Raw genomic sequence first — 25255 nt, forward strand, 5'->3', positions numbered from 1 at the left:
GTCCATGTGGTTCTTCTGAGAGAGCAGCAGATGCTCTATCCTGTGAGTCATCACCACAGCTCCTGCAGGTGCTTTTGTCCTTCCACATCATGTACTGTATTAGGTGGACAGGATCACCTCCAATTAAATAGAGAGATCTCAGGAGATGTGTATTCACAGGAAATTTACTGAGCTGTGCATGCTCAATGTGTTAGCTTGCCAGCCATCCCTACAGGGCTCTGGTGTTCCCACTCCTCATTGTGGGTCAGGATCATCCTCCAGCACCACTTAGTGTCCATATTAGAGCAGATCTTTCACCTATTATCAATGATGACCATATGTATTCTGCACATCTGACAAAATACAGAATAGAAATTAGCTTCCTGTTGGCCAGATTGGCATAATGAGTTTTTTGATTGTTAGCATGAAAATTATTTTAATCTAAGCAGTTTAGGGAAGAACCTCAAGGACACCCATAGTGAATGCAGCCTGCAGCTGTGAACACAGGTTTCTGTTGGAGAGCAGGCCTGTGCAGGCCCAGAACCTAGGTGGGACAGTTCAAGCTACCCTTTTTCCATGGCCAATCTGGGATCATATTGAGAATGTATTTTTTCCAGGTGACTGATTTCCAATTTATGGAATTGAACTAAATTACTGAGAGTGGAGGTGACTCAGAGAGTTAAAGTACAAAAACAACAATCCAGAATGTCCACAAAAGCTTGCTGTCACCCCAGGGCTTTTAAAAGCTCAGCAGCTAGAGAAGCAATGTAGTATTTGGTTATTTTCATGCTTGGGTCTAGTCATTCATTATAAGCTGACCATGACACAAAAAGAGTCATCTGTGTCACAATAGAAGCTAGTTGTAACTAGATTCACCCCCACACTATCACATCACTACCGTATTTGTGGTTCTCAGTTACTATCTAAGACCCTGGAAGAGGCCTGGGTCTTGCTACACAAACTCATAATTTATGTCTTCATGACACTGTGTGCTTTGTTCTGTTGATGCTACCATTGGCATACAATACCTTGGATACTTTGTGCTGACATCTGTGACATGAGACAATAGTTCATGCCATGCCTAACCTGCATAAACTGTCCTTAGAGTACGGTGTAGTCAGAGGGGCCTTTTTTTTCTCTCTGAATTTTCAAAATATTTCCAGTCTTCAGACAAGTCTTCAGCCATTGTCCAGTGCCTGTCTTGAGATGTCCACATTGTCTCCTGGGAGTATTCATCCAGCCTGCTCTGTAATTTTGTAGAAGATTAATAGCGTTCCAGCCCTAGGATTTAATTCAGTGTGATTGTACTTTCCAAACATGCTCAAAGCCCTACATTCCACCATAGCCTGTGTGCTTTAGAGAAAGAAAATAAAGAACCACATTGCACTTGAAATTTCTCCCCCAACAAAAGGAGAGCCTGCATAGGGCCTTTAAGTAACTCTAAGTCCCAGCTTCTGCATAACTCCCTCCATCGACTCCATTATTGGTGTATTTTCATTACTGCTCACTTTATTTTTGGTGTGCAAAGAATGTGTACCATGTCAGTAAAGTGTGTGTGTGTGTGCGTGTGGGAGAGAGAGAGAGAGAGAGAGAGAGAGAGAGAGAGAGAGAGAGAGAGAGAGTTTGTGTTTGTTTGTGTTTCTGTGCAGGTGTTTGTGTATGTTCATCCATGAACTCACTATCAATTTTCATAAAATGACTTAGAAGACTGTAATGAAAACTGTCGAGGTGCATGCAGACGTGTGTTACTAGTGTCCCACGGCACCTGGCAGGTAACACTGAAATGGTGGTCTACTATAATACAGCCTAAAAACAGGCTGTGGATGGTTTACACAGAGATTGTGACGTCATCACCACTAGAGAGAGCAGCAAAAGCTTCATTTATCACATGCTGCTGTTACCAAGATGAGGCAAAGCCTTATCCTACAGAGAGTCTGGTATGATTTGATGGCAGGAAATAAACTTAGTACTAAAATCATTCAATTACAAACGAAGAGGATAATACAAAGAGTCATAGGAAGCAAGAGCTGTTTTTTGAGGAGATCCATAAGAGAAACAACCCCTTTCTGAAACTAAGTACACACCACAGTGTCAATACCTAAATTATCAAATCAGAAATGAAAAGGGGGATGAAGCAATAGACATGTGAGTGAATTCAACAATCATTAGGGCTTCTTCAGAGTCCTTTACTACAGAAAAGTGAAAAATCTATTTGATATTGGTAATTTTTCTACACAGATAGCAAATACCAAGTTAAATCCAAATGTGGGATTTAACTCATAAGATTATTCTCATAAGAAAATAGATAGTATTTAAACGATGCCACTACAAAAATTAAAAAATATATATGAGGGCCACTAGGCTTTAATGCAGCCTTTCTACCAGACGTTTAATGACGACCTAATAACAATAGTGCTTCAATTATTCCTCTGATTTGAAAGAGAAGGAACATTGCCAAACCCCTTCTCTGAGTTTCTCTTTTTACCTAGAATTCCTGAGTCTGTTGCTTCTTCCATTGTCACCCCGTCAATAGAGCTGCAGGGCGAGTCTGTCCCGCCCCAGAGGGTATCTGCCAGCTGACAGGGCTGGGTTTTGCTCTGCTTGCCCCTGCTCCTGCCCCCGCCCCTGCTCTTGCCCCTGCTCCTGCCCCCGCCTCACACCCGCACTCGATGTCGCCTCCGACCCATCCCCTTTCCCAGTCCCACCACCGCCCTCGACTCAGACCCGTCCCAACCCCCCCCAGCCTGCCCTCGCCCCTACCCTGCCCCAGCCCCGACCCCCCCACACCCGTCCTCTCCTTCGCCCCCCTCCCTGGCCTCCGCCCTCGCTGCCGCTGCTTGCGTTGCTACCATTCCTTCTTCGACTCCCCTGTCGACCCCACCGCCACTGCGGCTACCTTCTCCCACTTCTTCAGCCCAAGACTTTTGAGATCCTGGCTTGCAGCGCTCTGCACTAGGAGGCTAATGGAGGTGAGGAGAGCCTAAGGGACAGACCCCAGGCCTGGCCCCAGAGACTTGTGTCTCCCCCCTCCCCCGAAGTGCTTTCCCGCAGTTCTCCATTCTGGGTTCAGTTTGTGGGGACCCCAGCAGGTGGCAGGCTTTGCTGATCCTCAGGTGTGAGTCTGGGACAGTGGTGGGACTTATGGTTGAGGGAAGTCTTTCAGGCAAATGCAGGCTTTTCTCAAACTCTTGGACCATCTGGTGCCCTCCCTGGGGTCACAGGACCTGTGGAAGTTGGGAAGCCACTTTTCCCTGTCCTGTGTGACTTTCCCTGCAGAGTGAGCCCTCCTGCAGGAGATACTCTCTCATGCTTCTTTAAAAGCACCTGTTCCTCAGATCCAGATCAGCTGTGAAAACAGGCTTCTCCATGTCAGTGTGCTAGCTCCCCCTCCCAGCTCAGAGCTGCCACACCTAAGGATCCTCCAGCCCCAGTACTGGTTGGGTCTCATGGAGGAGTTAGAGCAAAGTGCCCCTTCTGAGAAGTGACTCAGAACAGAAGGTTCCTGCAACCCAATGAGGTCTCTTCCAGTTGCCCTGTTCTTGGTTTGCACTGGTATAATTCTGAGTCCCAGATTGGCAGCCCACATTGCTGTGAGGGTTGCTGGAGATTTTGCCCTGCCCACAGAACAGAAGTTTCAGAAGAAAGGCCAGTTTGGCATAATGAATTCTTTTGATAGATGGCAACAGAATTATCTTAATCTAAGCAGTTTAGGGAGGAACCTCAAGAGCATCCATAGTGAATGCAGCCTGCAGCTGTGAACACACGTTTCTTTTGGAGAGCAGGCCTGTGCAAGCCCAAGACCTAGGTGGGACAGTTCAAGCTGCCCTTTTTCCATCGCCAATCTGTGTTTGTATTGAGAAAGTATTTTTTTTCCAGTTGACTGATTTCCAACTTATGGAATGGAACTGACTTACTCAGAGTGGGGTTGACTTAGAGAGTTAAAGTACAGAAGGAATAATCCAGATGTCCACAAAAGCTTGCTGTCACACCAGGGCTTTTAAAAGCTCAGCAGCTAGAGAAGCAATGTAGTATTTGGTTATTCTCATGCTTAGGTCTAGTCATTCATTATAAGCTGAACATGACACAAAAAGAGTCATCTGTGTCACAATAGAAACTAGTTGTAACTAGACTTATACCACATTATCACATTATTACTATATTTGAGGTTCTCAGGTATGATCTTAGAAACTAGAAGAGGCCTGGTTCTTGCTACATATAGTCATATTCTATATCTTCACAACACTGTGTGATTTGTTCTGTTAATGCTACCATTGGCATACAATACCTAGGATATTTTGTGCTCACATCTGTGACATGAGACAATAGTTCATGTCATCCCTTACCTGAATAAACTGTCCTTAGAGTACAGTGTAGTCGGAGGGGCCTTCTTTTCCTCTGAGATAGCAAAACATTTCCAGTCTTCATACAAGTCTGTCAGCCATTGTCCAGTGCCTGTCTTGAGATGTCCACATTGTCAGCTGAGAGTCTTCATCCAGCCTGCCCTGTAATTCTGTAGAACATTAATAGGGTTCCAGCCCTAGGAATTAATTAAGTGTTCTAGTACTTGCCAAATATGCTCAAAACCTAGTTTCCACCCTAGCTCTGTGTGCTATACAGAAAGAAAATAAAGAACCCATTGCACTTGAAGTTTAGCCTCCAACAGAAGGAGAGCCTGCACAGGGCCTTTAAATAACTCTAAGCCCGAGCTTCCCCACAACCCCGTCCATCGATTCCTTTATTGGTGTGTTTTCATTAATACTCACTTTCTTCTTTGTGTAAAAAGAATGTGCACCATGTCAGTAAAGTGTGTGTGTGCGTCTGTGTTTGTGCATGTTCATCCATGAACTCACTATAAATTTTCATAAAATCACTCAGAAGTCCCTAGTGACTGTCGAGGTGCAGGCAGACTCATGTTACTACTGTCTCATGGCACCTTGCAGGGAGCACTGAAATCGTGGGCTACTTTAATACAGTCTAAAACGAGGCTGTGCATGGTTTTCAGTGAAATTGTGACGTCATCCCCACTACAGAGAGCAGCAAAAGCTTCATGTATCACATGCTGCTGTTACCAAGGTGAGGCAAAGCCTCATCCCATAGAGAGTCTGGTAGGATTTGATGGCAGGAAATAAACTCAGAACTAAAATCAATCAATTACAAACAAAGAGAATGATATAAAGAGCCAAGCAAAGCAAGAGCTGGCTTTTTTTTTTTTTTTTGAGAAGATCCACAAGACAGACAAACCACAGAGCCTATATCTAAAGTACCAAATCAGAAATGAAAAGGGGGATATAACAAAGGACACTGAGTTAATTCAACAATCATTAGGGCTTACTTCAGAGGCCTTTACTACAGAAAAGTGAAAAATCTATTTGATACTGGTGATTTTTCTAACAGATAACAAATACCAAGTTAAATACAGATTTGGGAAGGTAATGAATAATTCCCATAAGGAAATAGATACAGTCATTAAAGGCTGCCACTCCAAAAATTAAAAATAATAATAATCAGGGCCACATGGCTTTAATGCATCCTTTCTACCAGACTTTTAATGAAGACCCAATAACAATAGTGCTTCAATTATTCCACTGAATTGAAAGAGAAGGAACATTGCCAAACTCCTTCCCTGAGTTTCTCCTTTTACCTAGAATTCCTGAGTCTGTTGCTTCTTCCATTGTCACCCCATCAATAGAACCATTTAAAATGGGATGTAATCGATGTCTGGAGCCTCATTCTTTCCCTTGACCTCCATGCGGTGTCCAGAAGGCATGCCTGTTCTCATGGACATGGATTCATCTCTTTTTGCTGCAGCAAGAAGAAAGCCAGCAGAGGAGGCAGGAACTTACAAAGAATCAGTAGGATTTCTAGAAAAGAAGCATCCAGATCTCCATTCTCAGAAAACCCCTGGCTTGCTCTCATGTGACTGGGTCCTCAGACACCAGCAGCCTTAGATGAGACCAAGGAAAGCTGTGCAGAGTCCTGGGTCCCCAGGTTCTTGACCTCCTGAGTGACAGCTGTAGACACGTCCTCCAGGGAATCCTTACAGCTGGTGACATCTGGACAAGGTGAACCAGATGCCAAAATGAGACATGGGAGAGAAATCCTAGGCTGTTTGGAAGGAATCAGTCTCTGCTTTTGCTTCTGTCTCTGTGTGCCCTGCTGCTATGATGTTCATGGGGAGCTCTCATGCCAGTGGGTCTCCTCCTAATGTGTTTGTTGTTGCAGATGTCCTGGATGTTCTGGACCCCATCAGAACTCAGCCCGTGCTCAGTCATGGAGGTCAGCACCTTCCTGTCCATCAGGTCATGAGACCTGAGACAGTTGAGGTAACGGCAGTTGGCCTGGGTGAAGTGCTCACAGACTTGGACTCTCTTGCATGGCTGTGGCTTCAAGCAGATCTGTTTGTGGCTGTCTCCTTTGTAGTAACTTTTGCAGGAGAAAAGCATCCCCCTGTACCAGGAAGAAGGCCGGCTCCTCTTGGTTAAGCCCAGAAAGCTCATGATTCTTCAGGACTTGGAAGCTCTGTTCCTAAAAACTTGGTGTGGATATTTGCAGAGGTTTCTCTGGGATTTTGCATAATGACTCTGTCCCAGAAGTTTGAGCTTGCAGAGGCTTGGGCAATCTGTAGCATGGTCCCTGGATGCACTTGAGATTGAAGCCACAGGCTTCAGTAGTAGCCGCCACCTACAGCGTGATCCCTGCCTGATCTCCAGTCTCCAATAGGAATAAGCAGTCTTGCCCAGCAGCCCATAGAGCTCTGCCTCTGGAGCCTGATCCTACTCTGCAGTTCCTTTAAGGTCATGCAGCCCCTGTGGGTCCACAGGATCTTGGTGATGAAACAGTCTGCCCCAGGATCCCCCATGGTGCACTATGGCTGCAGCTGCTCAGGCTTGTGAGCTGGACTCTGCTTCGTGGAGTAAGGAAACTGGAAAAGGGGATAACACATGAAATGGAAATGAAGAAAATAACCAGTAAAAATTAAAAGAATTAAAGTCATCATCTCAGGAGAATGAGTGGGAAGCCAGGTCCTTAAGCAGGCAGGTTCTCCACAAAAATGCATGCTGGGTTCAAGACTGGACATGAGGTGCCCTGAGCTTGGGGACTGCCAGGCTCCTACTGGGAAGAGAGCTTTCTTCTTCATTTCCGTAAGTCTCTCTAGTTTTCTTTTAAGGCTTTCATCTCATCATTGACTTTCCCAATGACCTTTTATGACAAGCCATTATGGTTAACAAGAATTAAGTAAGGGCTCATTGAGCTATTGGTAGTTGGAGGTCTGGGGGAAGCCCTGGATAGAGAGATCTTGCCTGCCAGGGGTGGGATGTGCATGGTGGGAGGGACTAGTGGAGTGTCATTGGCCTCAGTATGCACAGGCTTGGGGCTGGTGCCTGGCTGCCTGGTGTGCCTCTGTGGCTACTTGGCCTGGGTCTCACCGAAGATGCCCATGGTGGTTGCTGGCCAGTTGTGCTTGCTCTCCCTGTCCTCGGGGCTTCTGGCGGGGCTGACCACAGCCTTGAACATGGACAAAGTGGGCCGGAAATTGGAGGATCATGGGAGCATCTTCAACTTCCCCCTCCCCAAGCACTGGCAGTTGCAGCTGGAGGACAAGCCACTGTGAGTTTCCCCACATCCAGGCAGGTGTTCTGCACCACCAGGAGAGCAAGGGCAAGCACTGCTGCCACCAGTCCCACATGCGCAAGGCCTATTTGCTGACTGGCAGGGCTTCACTTTGCTCTGCCTGGCTCTGCTTTGCCTTGCTCTGCCCTGTGGGCTCTCACTTCTTTGGCCAAAGACTGTTGAGATCCCGGCTTGCCTCACCTTTCAATAGGCACCTCTGTGAAGTGAGGAGAACCAAAGGGACAGAAGGCTGACCTGGCCCTGGAGACTTGTGTCTCCCCCTCCACCAAAGTGCTTTCCTCAGTTCTCCACTCCAGTTTTAGTTTGCAGGGATCCCAGCAGGTGGCAGGCTTTGCTGAGCCTCCCCTGTGAGAAGGGGACAGTGGTGGGACTTATGGTTGTGGGAAGTCTTTCAGGGAGATGCAGGCTTTCTCAAACTCTCCGACCATCCATCCAGTGCCCTCCCTGGTTCCCATTCCCTGTGTTTGTTGCGAAGTCACTTTTCGCTGTCCTGTGTGACTTTCCCTGCAGACTGGGCTCTCCTGCAGGAGATACTCTCACATGCTTCTTTAAAAGCCCCTGTTCCTCAGATCTAGATCAGCTGTGAAAACAGGCTTCTCCATGCCAGGGTGAGAGCTACCCCTCCCAGCTCAGAGCTGCAACACCATAGGATCCTCAGGCCCCAGTGCTGGGTGGGTCCCATGGAAGAGTTAGAGGAAAGCTTCCCTTCTGAGAAGTGACTTAACACAGAAGGTTCACAAGTGATAGTCAACCCCCAAGTATTTCTTCCAGGAGAAAGCACTCAGCTCTCCCCTTTAGACAGTTTAGGCTCCCACATGGCCCAGTTTTGTGATTGGGGAAGATTTTCTGGAGCTTAGTTGGCCAGTCAGAGTGGGGCTACATTCTTTTTTTTTTTTTCTTTATTAACTTGAGTATTTCTTATTTACATTTTGATTGTATTCTCTTTCCCGGTTTCCGGGCCAACATCCTCCTAACCCCCCCTCTTCTATATGGCTGTTCCCCTCCCCATCCTCCCTCCATTACCACCCTCCCCCCAACAATCACTTTCACTGGGGGTTCAGTCTTGACAGGACCAAGGGCTTCCCCTTCCACTGTGCCCTTACTAGGATATTCATTGCTACCTATGAGGTCAGAGTCCAGGGTCAGTCCATGTACAGTCTTTGGGTAGTGGCTTAGTCCCTGGAAGCTCTGGTTGCTTGGCATTGTTGTTCATATGGGGTCTCGGGCCCCTTCAAGCTCTTCCAGTTCTTTCTCTGATTCCTTCAACGGGGATCCCGTTCTCAGTTCAGTGATTTGCTGTTGGCATTCGCCTCTGTATTTGCTGTATTCTGGCTGTGTCTCTCAGGATCGATCTACATCCGGTTCCTGTCGGCCTGCACTTCTTTGCTTCATCCATCTTGTCTAATTGGATGGCTATATATGTATACGCCACATGTGGGGCAGGCTCTGAGTGGGTGTTCCTTCTGTGTCTGTTTTAATCTTTTCCTCTCTCTTCCCTGCCAAGGGTATTCTTGTTCCTCTTTAAAGAAGGAGTGAAGCATTCACTTTTTGGTCATCCTTCTTGATTTTCATGTGTTCTGTGCATCTAGGGTAATTCAAGCATTTGGGCTAATAGCCACTTATCAATGAGTGCATACCATGTATGTCTTTCTGTGATTGGGTTAGCTCACTCAGGATGATATTTTCCAGTTCCATCCATTTGCCTATGAATTCCATAAAATCATTGTTTTTGACAGCTGAATAATATTCCATTGTGTAGATGTACCACATTTTCTGTATCCATTCCTCTGTTGGGTTCTTTCCAGCTTCTGGCTATTATAAATAAGGCTGCTATGAACATAGTGGAGCATGTGTCTTTGTTATATGTTGGGGCATCTTTTGGGTATATGCCCAAGAGAGGTATAGCTTGGTCCTCAGGTAGTTCAATGTCCAATTTTCTGAGAAACCTCCAACTGATTTCCAGAATGGTTGTACCAGTCTGCCTCCCACCAACAATGGAGGAGTGTTCCTCTTTCTCCACATCCTGGCCAGCATTTGCTGTCACCTGAGTTTTTGATCTTAGCCATTCTCACTGCTGTGAGGTGAAATCTCAGGGTTGTTTTGATTTGCATTTCCCTTATGACTAAAGATGATGAACATTTCTTTCGGTGTTTCTCAGCCATTCGGCATTCCTCAGCTGTGAATTCTTTGTTTGCCTCTGAACTCCATTTTTTAATAGGGTTATTTTACTCCCTGCGGTCTAACTTCTTGAGTTCTTTGTATATTTTGGATATAAGCCCTCTATCGGTTGTAGAATTGGTAAAGATCTTTTCCCAATCTGTTGGTGGGGCTACATTCTTAATCCATACTCATTCACACAACAGAACATCTTCCTCCCCACCCACGAGGCTTTGACTTGAACCCAGGTCCTTCCAGGACCAACAGACCTGAGAGAACAGATTGCAGCACAAGAGAGAAAAGAAGCCAGAATAGTTTAAACTGGAGAAAACCCCCATATAGGCCATTTACCAACTATAGGGGTTGTGCATATTGTGGACTTCAGAATCTTAAGGTCAGATTTTTCTGATTACACCTTATAGGTGAAGCTGAAGTCTACTGAGGGTGGGATCATCCCAGGCAGGGAGGGGATCTGACTCTGCAGGCCTGGCCACCCTCTGCATTCTCCCAAAAATAATTTTTAGTCAGCTGTAAATCTGAAGTGAAATTTGTTTTTTGTCAACTCAAACGGTTGACATTTCAAGTCTCACACACCATGTGAGAGACACACATTTATCCACAGGGGATTTGAACTTACTTCTATAGAAATGACTGTGGGCCAACAGAGGGAAAGCATTCTTGCCTTTACCATTCTGTCTGTATCAGAGACTACATGGACTGGCTTCCTGGACAGACATGTCCAAGCAGACAGACATTGTAATGAGGGAAAACTTAGGCAAGAAATGACCTGGGGACAGTGATTTCAGATTGTGCCTTTAGCCAGGAATCTCTGTTGTCATTAAGGCAAGCAGTCTTGGGCCTGCCAAAACTTGTCAGTATTTCAGGGCTCTTACAACTGCTCCAGGTACTTCTGAGGTGAAAGCCTTTCATTAAAAAAAAAAAAGTTTATAGAGCAATATTTCTCAACCAGTGGGTGGCAACTGCTTCACAGAGATTGCATATCAGATACCTTGTACATTATGACTCATAAGAGTAGCAATATTATTTATGAAGTAGCAATGAAATAATTTTATGGAGGGGATCATCACAGTATGAAGAGCTGTATTAAAGGGTTGCAGCAGTAGGACTGTTGAGAACCACTGCCATAGAAGCTGACACATGGGAGCAGACTCCTCAGATGAGTAGAGATCCATGGCAAGGGATACTGTGTCCCACCCTAGAACCCAGAGGCAGAATCTATCCCAGGAGTCTGTGGGCTCACCTTGTCTTAAATTCTCCCAGGGTCAAGAATAGCATTGATCATCTCAGCAGAGTCAGCTTGCACAGCCACATCAGGCCCATGGCTTCCCTGTACAGAGAAGGATGTGGGTCTAAGTGACAGACAGTGAGACTGAGGGGACCCTGATACTCATTTGCTTTGAGCTGTGGTTTCTTCACCTGTAAACTGGAGGTGTTTCTGCTGAATTGGGTTGTTGTGGAGATTAACAGAACATACAACCTGCTCAGTGTCTGCCTGGCATGGACCCTGCTGGTTAAATGGAAGCTGTCGATGATGACGATATTAAAAGTAGAATTTCTAGCCAGATAGTGTTAGTTGTGGGGCGCCATACAAGTGTTCTAAGCATTTTCTGATTCTAAGACCGCCTCACCTTACAACCTAAGGCTCTTGATTTAAATTTTAAAAAAAGAATAAATATAAAATACCAATATGAAAAAATCATAATCAGAAATGAGCTAATTCCTGCGAAGTCATTTAGCTTTACATTTTCTGCTTCTATTTCCAAGGCATCTAGAGTAGCACTATCCGAGATCCTAAAGCCTTCTATTATTTTTTTTTTTATTAACTTGAGTATTTCTTATATACATTTCGAGTGTTATTCCCTTTCCCGGTTTCCGGGCAAACATCCCCCTCCCCCCTCCCCTTCCTTATGGGTGTTCCCCTCCCAACCCTCCCACCATTGCCGCCCTCCCCCCATAGACTAGTTCACTGGGGGTTCAGTCTTAGCAGGACCCAGGGCTTCCCCTTCCACTGGTGCTCTTACTAGGATATTCATTGCTACCTATGGGGTCAGAGTCCAGGGTCAGTCCATGTATAGTCTTTAGGTAGTGGCTTAGTCCCTGGAAGCTCTGGTTGCTTGGCATTGTTGTACTTTTGGGGTCTCGAGCCCCTTCAAGCTCTTCCAGTTCTTTCTCTGATTCCTTCAATAGGGGACCTATTCTCAGTTCAGTGGTTTGCTGCTGGCATTCGCCTCTGTATTTGCTGTATTCTGGCTGTGTCTCTCAGGAGCGATCTACATCCGGCTCCTGTCGGTCTGCACTTCTTTGCTTCATCCATCTAGTCCAATTGGGTGGCTGTATATGTATGGGCCAAATGTGGGACAGGCTCTGAATGGGTGTTCCTTCAGTCTCTGTTTTAATCTTTGCCTCTCCCTTCCCTGCCAAGGGTATTCTTTTTCCTCATTTAAAGAAGGAGTGAAGCATTCACATTTTGATCATCCGTCTTGAGTTTCGTTTGTTCTAGGGATCTAGGGTAATTCAAGCATTTGGGCTAATAGCCACTTATCAATGAGTGCATACCATGTATGTCTTTCTGTGATTGGGTTAGTTCACTCAGGATGATATTTTCCAGTTCCAACCATTTGCCTACGAATTTCATAAACTCGTTGTTTTTGATAGCTGAGTAGTATTCCATTGTGTAGATGTACCACATTTTCTGTATCCATTCCTCTGTTGAAGGGCATCTGGGTTCTTTCCATTTTCTGGCTATTATAAATAAGGCTGCGATGAACATAGTGGAGCACGTGTCTCTTTTATATGTTGAGGCATCTTTTGGGTATATGCCCAAGAGAGGTATAGCTGGATCCTCAGGCAGTTCAATGTCCAATTTTCTGAGGAACCTCCAGACTGATTTCCAGAATGGTTTTACCAGTCTGCAATCCCACCAACAATGGAGGAGTGTTCCTCTTTCTCCACAACCTCGCCAGCATCTGCTGTCACCTGAGTTTTTGATCTTAGCCAATCGCACTGGTTAAAAAATGGGGTTCAGAGCTAAACAAAGAATTCACAGCTGAGGAATGCCGAATGGCTGAGAAACACCTAAAGAAATGTTCAACATCTTTAGTCATAAGGGAAATGCAAATCAAAACAACCCTGAGATTTCACCTCACACCAGTGCGATTGGCTAAAGCCTTCTATTATGGTGCTACCCATTCATTCCTCTCTCCTTGAGGACTTCTCAGGTGACTTACCAGAATCAGATGGCTTTTAAGATTGTTCCCATCAGGTGCGATCTCTTTGTCCATGGGCCTTGCCAAAAGTTGCAGGGCCAACCTGTTGTTTTACAATCCAAAATTCCAGACATTAATTTTACCAATGAAGTTTCAGGAGTCAGATGCTGAAGTCAAGTAAAGCTCCCAACTGTCTTTCCTGATTCACTGACCTCCCAGAAGAAGAGCAGTCCTGTTCCCTCTGAACACTTTCTTAAAAATCCTTTAACTCAAAAACTTTCCATTGGTTTAGTTATCTAGATTTCCTTTCACGTTGTGTCTTGATCTGCTGGACCTAAGTGCACTTTTTACCTTTGCCATAAATGTGTGTGGTAGGTGAGCCATACCGTAATTAAGTCCATGTTTACATGAATAAACAACTCTTGCTTTAAATGTCTGTGCCATGGCCCTGCTATACCACACACTAGTTTTTCAGTAAATAATACATTCTTGGAGATCACAGTGTGATCAAATATTTTGTAACATGATTTAGTAACGTCCCCTTGATTTTATAAATCAATTTCTTTGACGAGGATTCTGGGTGTTGTCTGTCAGGTCTGAGTGCATCATCTTGGGAATCCCAAGGAACATCAAACTTGGGCTTTTGAAACTGTTGCATATGGCCAACCCGGAGCAAAAACCACCCAGGAATCTACTGATACTTGACACACATTCATTCACCTGCCTTTTTCATATAGTTTATGGCAAGAGGTCACCATTCTTGACCTTGTTTCATTATAAAACGTGGTACTAAATGTAAGAGTTGGGGTCAAGGAGATCACCCCACAAATCACAAAATACCCATCTCAGATAACCATGTATGGTTTATTGAATACAAAACATCCATGAATTTCAGGACAGAATTAAAAGTCCAAACCTAAGGATAATAGAATAGAAGAGAATTTAGATTTCCAGTTTACAGGTCCAGTAAGCATATTCAGTGAATCATAGCAGAAAACATCCATAAGGTAAAGAAAGAAAAGGCCATGAGGGTACAACAAGCCTACAGAATGCCAATTTAATCATACCAGAAACAATTCCTCCATTAACATAATAATTAAAACACTGAATGCACAGATCAAAGAAAGATCATTAGAAGGGGTAAGGTATAAATAACCAGTAACAAATAAGTTCAGACCTATCTGAATTACACCAGACTTCTCAACAGAGACTCCAAAAGCCAGAAAATCTTGGGCAGATGTAATGCGGACCAAGGATCCTATACCCAGCATAATTCTCAATCACCATAAATGGAGAAACCAAAATATTTCATGACAAAACCAAATTTAAACAATATTTTTCTCTAAGAAAGCACAACAGAGGATTGTAGTAGGGAAACTCCAAGACAATGAGCTAAACTATACCCAAGAAAAACCAAGAAATAAATCATCTCTCAATAATTTCAAAAAATGAAGCACACAATCACCATTTCACCCATAACCAGAAAAAGAAGAGAAAGCAGCAACTATTGGTCTTTAATATCTAACCAGACCCTCTGTCACCAATCCCCCAGCTCCTAGGGAATAAACTGCCAGCCAAAGTATATACAGGGTCTATGGTTCTAGTTAACTGTGTAGAAGAGGACTGATTTAAGTGGCACCCATGTGGCGGGAGGCCATTGACTACGCTGAGGCCTGTTGCCCACCAAAAGTAGATGCTGGAGTTGTGAGGTGGGAATGGATATGTGTAGGTGGGGGAACACTGTCATATAGGCAAAGCTGAGCAGAAATGGGATGTAAGATATTATGAGGGGAGTGTGGAAAGCAGGACAACAGTTGAAATGTAAATAAATAAAATAACCAATTAATAAAAAAATAGCCAAAAATAAAATAAAAAGTGAAAAGGTAAAAGAAAACTTACACCAAAACAAAAGAAATCCTTGTAGTGGATTGGCCTAATTCTGCTTGTATTTTAATGCTAATATGTAGAACTCAAGACTGGTTAACCTCCAAAAACTGACCCTGCTCCCAGTTAACTGTGATCATAAAGAAGCCAACAGCCAACAGCTGCACAGCAGAGAGATGGGGGAGGTGAGCTTTGAGGGCTTTGCTAGAGAGGATCATGAGGAGGGAAGAAGGAGGAAGAAGCTGCCAGAGAATAAAGGAAGAACATGTGTGATGGAGAGGAGAGAGGAAGAGGAGAGCAGCCATGGTTAAGGGAGAGGAGAGCCTGGTCCTGAGGGCTGTCCAAGTGCAACAAAGAGCAGCCAAGATGCTACACAGTCAGTACGAGTTGAGTGTTATTGTTTGGAAAGTAGATCTGATACCATGGAGGGCAGGCAGCTGCCCAGCTACTGTGCTGATTAAGGCATATGATGAATAAATTTACAAAATATGTATAACCAGTAAGGAGCTCTATAGAGGATCCTAAAAGGAATACTTTAGTTTGAAGAGAAGGATAAAATACCAGAGGAAACAGGAAATAATTTAACAAAACTAGAACAGTCAATCAAAAGAAGCCAATAAAACGCTTCCTGGTTGCTGCCGCTGCAGAGAGCCCCTGGGCAGCACCCCACGAGCGAACTTGAGCCTCGGGACCACAGATCCCGGCCCGCAGCAGCTCTCTGCTCCCAGACCCGGTGAGAGAGAGACCCAACCGCCTGGTCAGGTGGGCACTCCTGAGGCTGCAGAGCAGAAGAGACCACCAACACTGCTCACCCCTGCCCACATCCCTGGCCCAAGAGGAAACTGTATAAGGCCTCTGGGCTCCCGTGGGGGAGGGCCCAGGAGCGGCAGGACCCCTGCCACAGACACCGCCGGACCCTGAAGGAAACAGACCGGATAAACAGTTCTCTGCACCCAAATCCCGTGGGAGGGAGAGCTAAACCTTCAGAGAGGCAGACAGGCCTGGGAAACCAGAAGAGACTGCTCCCTGCACACACATCTCGGACGCCAGAGGAAAAAGCCAAAGACCATCTGGAACCCTGGTGCACTGAAGCTCCCGGAAGGGGCGGCACAGGTCTTCCTGGTTGCTGCCGCTGCAGAGAGCCCCTGGACAGCACCCCACGAGCAAACCTGAGCCTCGGGACCACAGGTAAGACCAAATTTTCTGCTGCAAGAAAGCTGCCTGGTGAACTCAAGACACAGGCCCACAGGAACAGCTGAAGACCTGTAGAGAGGAAAAACTACACGCCCGAAAGCAGAACACTCTGTCCCCATAACTGACTGAAAGAGAGGAAAACAGGTCTACAGCACTCCTGACACACAGGCTTATAGGACAGTCTAGCCACTGTCAGAAATAGCAGAACAAAGTAACACTAGAGATAATCTGATGGCGAGAGGCAAGCGCAGGAACCCAAGCAACAGAAACCAAGACTACATGCCATCATCGGAGCCCAATTCTCCCACCAAAACAAACATGGAATATCCAAACACACCAGAAAAGCAAGATCTAGTTTCAAAATCATATTTGATCATGATGCTGGAGGACTTCAGGAAAGACCTGAACACACTTAGGGAAGCACAGGAAAACATTAATAAACAAGTAAAAGCCTACAGAGAGGAATCGCAAAAATCCCTGAAAGAATTCCAGGAAAACACAATCAAACAGTTGAAGGAATTAAAAATGGAAATAGAAGCAATCAAGAAAGAACACATGGAAACAACCCTGGATATAGAAAACCAAAAGAAGAGACAAGGAGCTGTAGATACAAGCTTCACCAACAGAATACAAGAGATGGAAGAGAGAATCTCAGGAGCAGAAGATTCCATAGAAATCATTGACTCAACTGTCAAAGATAATGTAAAGCGGAAAAAGCTACTGGTCCAAAACATACAGGAAATCCAGGACTCAATGAGAAGATCAAACCTAAGGATAATAGGTATAGAAGAGAGTGAAGACTCCCAGCTCAAAGGACCAGTAAATATCTTCAACAAAATCATAGAAGAAAACTTCCCTAACCTAAAAAAAGAGATACCCATAGACATACAGGAAGCCTACAGAACTCCAAATAGATTGGACCAGAAAAGAAACACCTCCCGTCACATAATTGTCAAAACACCAAACGCACAAAATAAAGAAAGAATATTAAAAGCAGTAAGGGAAAAAGGTCAAGTAACATATAAAGGGAGACCTATCAGAATCACACCAGACTTCTCGCCAGAAACTATGAAGGCCAGAAGATCCTGGACTGATGTTATACAGACCCTAAGAGAACACAAATGCCAGCCCAGATTACTGTATCCAGCAAAACTCTCAATTAACATTGATGGAGAAACCAAGATATTCCATGACAAAACCAAATTTACACAATATCTTTCTACAAATCCAGCACTACAAAGGATAATAAATGGTAAAGCCCAACATAAGGAGGCAAGCTATACCCTAGAAGAAGCAAGAAACTAATCGTCTTGGCAACAAAACAAAGAGAATGAAAGCACACAAACATAACCTCACATCAAATATGAATATAACGGGAAGCAATAAGCACTATTCCTTAATATCTCTCAATATCAATGGCCTCAACTCCCCAATAAAAAGACATAGATTAACAAACTGGATACGCAACGAGGACCCTGCATTCTGCTGCCTACAGGAAACACACCTCAGAGACAAAGACAGACACTACCTCAGAGTGAAAGGCTGGAAAACAACTTTCCAAGCAAATGGTCAGAAGAAGCAAGCTGGAGTAGCCATTCTAATATCAAATAAAATCAATTTCCAACTAAAAGTCATCAAAAAAGATAAGGAAGGACACTTCATATTCATCAAAGGAAAAATCAACCAAGATGAACTCTCAATCCTAAATATCTATGCCCCAAATACAAGGGCACCTACATATGTAAAAGAAACCTTACTAAAGCTCAAAACACACATTGCACCTCACACAATAATAGTGGGAGATTTCAACACCCCACTCTCATCAATGGACAGATCATGGAAACAGAAATTAAACAGTGATGTAGACAGACTAAGAGAAGTCATGAGCCAAATGGACTTAACGGATATTTATAGAACATTCTATCCTAAAGCAAAAGGATATACCTTCTTCTCAGCTCCTCATGGTACTTTCTCCAAAATTGACCATATAATTGGTCAAAAAACGGGCCTCAACAGGTACAGAAAGATAGAAATAATCCCATGCGTGCTATCGGACCACCACGGCCTAAAACTGGTCTTCAATAACAATAAGGGAAGAATGCCCACATATACGTGGAAATTGAACAATGCTCTACTCAATGATAACCTGGTCAAGGAAGAAATAAAGAAAGAAATTAAAAACTTTTTAGAATTTAATGAAAATGAAGATACAACATACTCAAACTTATGGGACACAATGAAAGCTGTGCTAAGAGGAAAACTCATAGCGCTGAGTGCCTGCAGAAAGAAACAGGAAAGAGCATATGTCAGCAGCTTGACAGCACACCTAAAAGCTCTAGAACAAAAAGAAGCAAATACACCCAGGAGGAGTAGAAGGCAGGAAATAATCAAACTCAGAGCTGAAATCAACCAAGTAGAAACAAAAAGGACCATAGAAAGAATCAACAGAACCAAAAGTTGGTTCTTTGAGAAAATCAACAAGATAGATAAACCCTTAGCCAGACTAACGAGAGGACACAGAGAGTGTGTCCAAATTAACAAAATCAGAAATGAAAAGGGAGACATAACTACAGATTCGGAGGAAATTCAAAAAATCATCAGATCTTACTATAAAAACCTATATTCAACAAAATTTGAAAATCTTCAGGAAATGGACAATTTCCTAGACAGATACCAGGTATCGAAGTTAAATCAGGAACAGATAAACCAGTTAAACAACCCCATAACTCCTAAGGAAATAGAAGCAGTCATTAAAGGTCTCCCAACCAAAAAGAGCCCAGGTCCAGACGGGTTTAGTGCAGAATTCTATCAAACCTTCATAGAAGACCTCATACCAATATTATCCAAACTATTCCACAAAATTGAAACAGATGGAGCCCTACCGAATTCCTTCTATGAAGCCACAATTACTCTTATACCTAAACCACACAAAGACACAACAAAGAAAGAGAACTTCAGACCAATTTCCCTTATGAATATCGACGCAAAAATACTCAATAAAATTCTGGCAAACCGAATTCAAGAGCACATCAAAACAATCATCCACCATGATCAAGTAGGCTTCATCCCAGGCATGCAGGGATGGTTTAATATACGGAAAACAATCAACGTGATCCATTATATAAACAAACTGAAAGAACAGAACCACATGATCATTTCATTAGATGCTGAGAAAGCATTTGACAAAATTCAACACCCCTTCATGATAAAAGTCCTGGAAAGAATAGGAATTCAAGGCCCATACCTAAACATAGTAAAAGCCATATACAGCAAACCAGTTGCTAACATTAAACTAAATGGAGAGAAACTTGAAGCAATCCCACTAAAATCAGGGACTAGACAAGGCTGCCCACTCTCTCCCTACTTATTCAATATAGTTCTTGAAGTTCTAGCCAGAGCAATCAGACAACAAAAGGAGATCAAAGGGATACAGATCGGAAAAGAAGAGGTCAAAATATCACTATTTGCAGATGACATGATAGTATATTTAAGTGATCCCAAAAGTTCCACCAGAGAACTACTAAAGCTGATAAACAACTTCAGCAAAGTGGCTGGGTATAAAATTAACTCAAATAAATCAGTTGCCTTCCTCTATACAAAAGAGAAACAAGCCGAGAAAGAAATTAGGGAAACGACACCCTTCATAATAGACCCAAATAATATAAAGTACCTCGGTGTGACTTTAACCAAGCAAGTAAAAGATCTGTACAATAAGAACTTCAAGACACTGAGGAAAGAAATTGAAGAAGACCTCAGAAGATGGAAAGATCTCCCATGCTCATGGATTGGCAGGATTAATATGGTAAAAATGGCCATTTTACCAAAAGCAGTCTACAGATTCAATGCAATCCCCATCAAAATACCAATCCAATTCTTCAAAGAGTTAGACAGAACAATTTGCAAATTCATCTGGAATAACAAAAAACCCAGGATAGCTAAAGCTATCCTCAACAATAAAAGGACTTCAGGGGGAATCACTATCCCTGAACTCAAGCAGTATTACAGAGCAATAGTGATAAAAACTGCATGGTATTGGTACAGAGACAGACAGATAGACCAATGGAATAGAATTGAAGACCCAGAAATGAACCCACACACCTATGGTCACTTGATTTTTGACAAAGGAGCCAAAACCATCCAATGGAAAAAAGATAGCATTTTCAGCAAATGGTGCTGGTTCAACTGGAGGGCAACATGTAGAAGAATGCAGATCGATCCATCCTTATCACCCTGTACAAAGCTTAAGTCCAAGTGGATCAAGGACCTCCACATCAAACCAGACACACTCAAACTAATAGAAGAAAAACTAGGGAAGCATCTGGAACACATGGGCACTGGAAAAAATTTCCTGAACAAAAAACCAATGGCTTATGCTCTAAGATCAAGAATCGACAAATGGGATCTCATAAAACTGCAAAGCTTCTGTAAGGCAAAGGACACTGTGGTTAGGACAAAACGGCAACCAACAGATTGGGAAAAGATCTTTACCAATCCTACAACAGATAGAGGCCTTATTTCCAAAATATACAAAGAACTCAAGAAGTTAGACCGCAGGGAAACAAATAACCCTATTAAAAAATGGGGTTCAGAGCTAAACAAAGAATTCACAGCTGAGGAATGCCGAATGGCTGAGAAACACCTAAAGAAATGTTCAACATCTTTAGTCATAAGGGAAATGCAAATCAAAACAACCCTGAGATTTCACCTCACACCAGTGCGATTGGCTAAGATCAAAAACTCAGGTGACAGCAGATGCTGGCGAGGATGTGGAGAAAGAGGAACACTCCTCCATTGTTGGTGGGATTGCAGACTGGTAAAACCATTCTGGAAATCAGTCTGGAGGTTCCTCAGAAAATTGGACATTGAACTGCCTGATGATCCAGCTATACCTCTCTTGGGCATATACCCAAAAGATGCCTCAACATATAAAAGAGACACGTGCTCCACTATGTTCATCGCAGCCTTATTTATAATAGCCAGAAGCTGGAAAGAACCCAGATGCCCTTCAACAGAGGAATGGATACAGAAAATGTGGTACATCTACACAATGGAATATTACTCAGCTATCAAAAACAACGAGTTTATGAAATTCGTAGGCAAATGGTTGGAACTGGAAAATATCATCCTGAGTGAGCTAACCCAATCACAGAAAGACATACATGGTATGCACTCATTGATAAGTGGCTATTAGCCCAAATGCTTGAATTACCCTAGATCCCTAGAACAAACGAAACTCAAGACGGATGATCAAAATGTGAATGCTTCACTCCTTCTTTAAATGAGGAAAAAGAATACCCTTGGCAGGGAAGGGAGAGGCAAAGATTAAAACAGAGACTGAAGGAACACCCATTCAGAGCCTGCCCCACATGTGGCCCATACATATACAGCCACCCAATTAGACAAGATGGATGAAGCAAAGAAGTGCAGACCGACAGGAGCCGGATGTAGATCGCTCCTGAGAGACACAGCCAGAATACAGCAAATATAGAGGCGAATGCCAGCAGCAAACCACTGAACTGAGAATAGGTCCCCTATTGAAGGAATCAGAGAAAGAACTGGAAGAGCTTGAAGGGGCTCGAGACCCCAAAAGTACAACAATGCCAAGCAACCAGAGCTTCCAGGGACTAAGCCACTACCTAAAGACTATACATGGACTGACCCTGGACTCTGACCCCATAGGTAGCAATGAATATCCTAGTAAGAGCACCAGTGGAAGGGGAAGCCCTGGGTCCTGCTAAGACTGAACCCACAGTGAACTAGTCTATGGGGGGAGGGCGGCAATGGGGGGAGGGTAGGGAGGGGAACACCCATAAGGAAGGGGAGGGGGGAGGGGGATGTTTGCCCGGAAACCGGGAAAGGGAATAACACTCGAAATGTATATAAGAAATACTCAAGTTAATAAAAAAAAAAAAAAAAAAAAAAAAAAAAAAAAAAAAAAAAAAAAAAAAAGAAGTACATGCTGACCAGAAGTGGATATAGATCTCTCCTGTGAGATACAGCCAGAAAAAAAAAAAAAAAAAAAAAAAAAAAAAAAAAAAAAAAAAAAAAAAAGAAGCCAATAAAACACACAAAAATTAACAAAATTAAATACATAGGTTTAAATAATATTTGCATATCACTAAACTCAATTCCCCAGTGAACAGACATTATTTAGCCAGAAACAGGATCACCATCATGAGAGATGTAGAGGATATACTAGGGAAACAGACCTAAGACACAGGTCCCTATAGCAATTCTATGCAGTTTCTCTATCCAGCTGACAGAATAGATTTCAAACCAATCCTGTCAAGAAGATGTAAGGACATTGATTTTATACTTTGCAATTACCAAAAGATACTACAATTCTAAATATATACATATTAAACACAGCAGTCACAAATTTAAATATATAATTATCAGATAGATGTGAAATTACCCATTAGCTATAATAGTGGTTGTGATTGTTTTTAATAGTCTATTCTGACCACTTGGCAGATCACATGCAAATAAACAAAAGAGGAGGAGCAGAATTCAGTGACATCATCAGTCAAATGGACCTAACAAACTACACTGAACTATACATATATTTTCTATCAGCCTGTGGATCTGTCTCCAAAATTGACCACGGATTAGGACACAGAACAGCCCTCAGGAAAGATAAGAAAGCTGAAGTAGTGTCACGCATTCTATCTAAGCACAAAGGAATCAAACTGGTATCACACAATAGAAAGTGCAGTCAATACACACTCTCGTGGAAGGTCAGCAACACAAACAACACACTCCTGAAAGGGCCAAGGGAGAAACACACAAGGAAAAATTAAAATTCCTAGAAATGAGTGACAATGAAAACACAACCACCACAGATCTATGCGATACAACATAGTTTTAGGAATTATGTTGCAGTCAGCAAAGCCAGAGCAATGGACCCATCTAATCCCTTTGTCATGCATCAGAAGTAGAGAATGTGGAGTGTGCCCTGTTGGGTTAATGCCTTGAACTGGCTCACCACATTCCCAATTTCCCTTTGCAATGATAACATATTTTTGGCATTACACATTGGATGTATGCAATTTGCCTTTTGATTTCATAGGGGAATAATTAAGGGACTTCCTGGAGTGTCGAAAAGCACTGTGGATAAACTGTGTAGAGACCGAAAGACTACAGGGGTTTTGGAAGCTGAGCTAATGTATTTTTATTATGATATGTTTAAGAATCTATGGGGAATTGGGAGTGGAATATGGTGATTTGAATGATAATGGCCCCCATAAACTCACATATATGAATGTTTGTTGCTGGTTAGTGGAAATATTCGGGAAGAATTATAAGATACGGATTTGTTGGAGGAGTGTATGGGATTGGGCTTTGAGGTTTCCAAATTCAACACCATCTATAGTTAACACTTTCTCTGTCTCCGACTTGCACATAAGATGTAAGCTCTCAGCCAATTCTCTAGAAACATGGTGTCCTACCTGCTGCCATGTACCCCAGCATAATATTCATAGACTCATGATCCTTGAAACTGTAAGCTGAAATAAACTCTTTCTTCTACAAGTTCCCTTGCTCATGGTGTCTCTTCACAGCATAGAAAAGAAACTAAGATTGGAAGGAACAGTTAAGTGAAAAATTTCTCAATAATATCCTGGAAAATAAAATTCAGACATTTACCAAATGTGTCAGGTACCGTGATCAAGCTGGCTTGACTGCAGAGGTGCAAGAATGTTTCAACAAATACAAATGAATAAACAATTCACCACAGAAAACCAAGGACAGGAAACACATGATCACTGCAGTAGAGGCAGACAATCTCTTTGGCAAAATCCCACAGTGATTAATGCAAAAGTCCTGGAGAATCTGGGATATGGAGAAGACATACCTTAACATTATGAAGGCGATATGCAAGGCCAACAGCATCCTAACTGGAGGAAACAATAATGGATTTCCACTAAAATCAGGAATAAGTCACAGATGTTCATTCTTTTCATCTAATTCAACTAGTATGTGAAGTCTTCTCCAAACAATATGACAATAGAGAGATGGAAAGGCATGTTAATATGAAAGAAAGCAGTCAGAGTATTCTCATTTGCCGGCGATATGATCCATATATAAAGACCACGAAACCACTAGCAAACTCCTATGGCTCATGGACACATTCACTAAAATCACAGTAAAATCAATAGAACTCCTGTATACCAACAATAAATAAGACGAAAGAAGCCAAGAAAACAAACCCATTCAGAATAAAAATCTTGTAATATCTAAGGAAGTAAAGACTTGTTAAAATGAAATCATTAGGAAAAATAAAAAAACTAAAGAAACCAGAAAATGAAGAGACCTCTCATTTTCATGTATCAGTATGATTTATATTATTATATTGAATCCTACCAGAGTCATCTACTGGTTTAAATCCATCCCATTATAATCCCAATACAGATCTTCATGGGAATGAAAAAAAATCTCAGAAGTCACATGAAAGCACAAATGAGCAGGGCAGTCAGACACTGCTAACTAATAAGACAGTAAAGCACTGCGGGAGGCATCACCTTTAATGATTTCACCTTCATTTTGGGGAATAGTAAAAAAGAAAAACCAGCATGTTAATATCATGAGAGCAGACACAGTGCCTAATGGAATAAAATTGAAGAGCCTGATATTGGCCTATGTTCTTATCAGCATTTGGGTTTTGAGAAAAAGGAAAACAAACAAACAAAACAAAAAACCCACAACCCCCCCTCCCACCACCACACACAAGTGCAGTTTTCAACCTGTGGGTTGCAACCCCTTCAGGGAACAGTCACATATGAGACATACTTTATACATGATATTTACATTACAATTCAAAACAGTAGCCACCTTACATTTATGACTTAGCAATGAAATAATTTGGTAGTTGGGGTTGGTTACCACAATGTGAAGAACTGTATTCCTTGAGTTGTTCTTGGTCATAGTATTTTTCTGCAGTAACAGAAATGTGACTGATATATAAACTGGTACCGAAGTGAGTGGAGATGTTTGTGAGGAATCTCTTGATTTTTTGGAGGAGGGTGGGAGACTTTGGATTGGGAAAACTGTTGAATTATTTAAGAAGATCTTAACAGTTCTTTTAGTTTGCCACATGGGAGACATAAGTATTGTGAGTCTGTGCAAAATAGAGCCTCTCTGATGAAACTTCAAAGGATGGCAGGAACTCTATTGGTGACTGGCTT

General features: G+C 42.9%; 1 protein-coding gene and 1 pseudogene across 1 annotated transcript in view; one reads left to right on the forward strand and one right to left on the reverse strand.

Annotated features, from left to right (window-relative positions):
* The window catches only part of LOC147998992 (disks large homolog 5-like), a 70131-nt gene that overhangs the window by 32163 nt on the left and 12713 nt on the right, over nucleotides 1-25255 (forward strand). The window lies entirely within an intron of this gene.
* On the reverse strand, nucleotides 5553-6838 carry LOC147998995 (zinc finger CCCH-type antiviral protein 1 pseudogene; annotated as a pseudogene).

The sequence above is a fragment of the Rattus norvegicus genome, chromosome 19 (assembly GCF_021556685.1).
Source record: "Rattus norvegicus strain SHRSP/BbbUtx chromosome 19, alternate assembly SHRSP_T2T, whole genome shotgun sequence".
NCBI classification, from domain to species: Eukaryota; Metazoa; Chordata; class Mammalia; order Rodentia; family Muridae; genus Rattus; species Rattus norvegicus.